General features: G+C 34.3%; 1 pseudogene; it reads right to left on the bottom strand.

Moving 5' to 3' along the window:
• Nucleotides 1-567: 567 nt before the first annotated feature.
• LOC122610757 lies at nt 568-1,742 on the bottom strand (annotated as a pseudogene).
• Between the last annotated feature and the right edge of the window lie 553 nt (nt 1,743-2,295).

The following is a 2,295-nucleotide window of genomic DNA, read 5'->3' as shown; positions in this document are numbered from 1 at the left end:
CAATTGGAAGGTTAAAAGACCCTTTTACCCTTGGACTCTTTAGTCTCTTGACCCGCAGCCCATTGACCTGTTTGACCCGATGAACCATACTCGTGAATGACCCGATTAATCCAACACTCTTATAATTTTGTCCCATTTTAGATTTATAATTAAATTAAGTGTACTTTTCAGCTTTGTGGCCAATTGGACCAAGTATGCTCTCCAAGTTTTTCCATTTAGTTCAATCCACATTTATTTTCGTCCAATTTAACTATTTAAGACACATATTGTCTCATTTGAGGCAACAATTTTACAATGATATATTGGTGATATCGAGTTATTAGATAGCCCAGAAAAGACAAATATTAATCAAATCTAAAAAAAGTTAAGAACACACGTACACATACATATGAATTAAGCACAAATTAATCAATCAATACCAGGAATTAAGAACCATTAAGAGATAGATTAATTAAGCAATATATGCAAGAAGATACTTATTTCTTGCATGTAATTCCATTCCCTCCACCTTTGCAGTCAAGCATTCCATAATCCATTTTTAGGGACTCATGTTCACTCTTTATATTATCAGGAGAGAACACACAAAGAGCACGTACAATCGCTTGCAAGAAGTGAGTTAGTCCTGTACTTGTGATCGCCACCAACGACTGGCATTGCCACTCCTGGTTTTGCTGGATTCTCAAAATCCGGTCGATAAGTTCTGCCAAGAATCCCTTCAACATGCATGAGACGATAACCCGCCAAAGAATCGGAATTGTACTTCCAAATGAGCAAAACTATCTATTTATTTCAGGAATCTGATAATTATGTATCTTACTATCCTCTTCTGATACTGGAATTACATTAACTGATATTTCAGCATGATCCGGTATATTAATAGTTAAACTATTGGTTGGTGAAGTCCTTTCCACTTCTATATCTCCTTCTATTGAATTCCAATCAGAAGAATGGCCTTCTGGAATGATCAATTCCGTTTCATCGAATGATAACTTAAGGTGATCAACATTATCATCCCATTTTTCGGCCTTTGTTGCTTCAAGGCAGGTGAAATTATGTTGACCAAACTTGAGACCCGACGCTTGGATCCATGTATAGTCGCGAGTTCTACGTACCTTCGGGTCTAAGTCCAATAAAACGTGCGTTGATTTGGAGATCGAAATCAGATATCAAACTAAAATGCTCGTTGCTCCTCCCATGGAAGTAGAATACGATACCGTCTCCACCTATGAATCGTGGGTCGTAGCAGGCTGCTCCAGGTCCATTGCAATTTGGCTTTCTAGCTATGATAACATGGACACAAAAGATTTGTATAAGTTTCCTTACATTAGTTAATTTGTCATCTTAATTTAACTATATATGTCAAACATAAATGAGCTGAGGAAAATTGGGTTTAATCGAATATTAAAGGTAAATTTATTGAAGGAGAAAAGTTATATAATTAGTTGCAAATGATAATATTTTGAGAGATAACAATTGCATTTCGCATGTAAAATTCAAGTTTCTTACTTACATTTACATACGGCCTCACATATATTTGGGTGAGTAACAATCAAGGAAGTACTGCACGCTTTGTCTTTTGGGTTCTTTGGTCTAACCTTAGGACATTCAGCCGGACACTTGATACGCTTCATGAAACACCTGCTTTTGCGACTCTTGCACGCTAAAAGCTCTTGTACTGGTTTCATGGGTTTAGGAGGCTTAATACGTTTAACCTTATTGCCGGATGCAGCTTCAGTTGCCATCGAGGCCAACATTACATGTAAGAATAAAGTTATTACTAAGGTTTTAACTCCAAACATTTTCATTTGAAGTTTAATAAGTTATTTTGATCAAATTATGAATCTGGAGATGAAAATGGTAATTGATAAAATGGGCTCTACGTACTCAAGTGAGTTTGCAACTAACTTTTAAAATATTAAAGACCTGGTTGCAAATTGTGTTTGGCCAGTTAAGTTGGGTTTCTCAGGATTTCCTTAAAGTCTTTAATGTAAGATCACCAAATTTATTCAAAGTTGAATATTGATATTGAGGCTTTATCTAATACAGTATTGTTTAGTGGAATATTAATCAACTATCAAGTATGTAGATACGAGATATTAAAAAGTAGACAAATTGTAGATCATTTACCTTTTTGAAAAATATCAATCAATCTAACTCATATATTTAAAATTTAACCTAAAACCTTAAAAATTTAACATTGTGGATTAATTATTCTTAAGTAACAAAAGAAATTTTATTCAATATCTATCTATCTATACAACTAATAAAACAGTAAGAATCCTAGCTTTATAAAGC

This window comes from Erigeron canadensis, chromosome 8 (assembly GCF_010389155.1).
Source record: "Erigeron canadensis isolate Cc75 chromosome 8, C_canadensis_v1, whole genome shotgun sequence".
NCBI classification, from domain to species: Eukaryota; Viridiplantae; Streptophyta; class Magnoliopsida; order Asterales; family Asteraceae; genus Erigeron; species Erigeron canadensis.
Note: the sequence above shows the minus strand (reverse complement) of the source record. Positions and strands in the feature narration are given on the sequence as shown.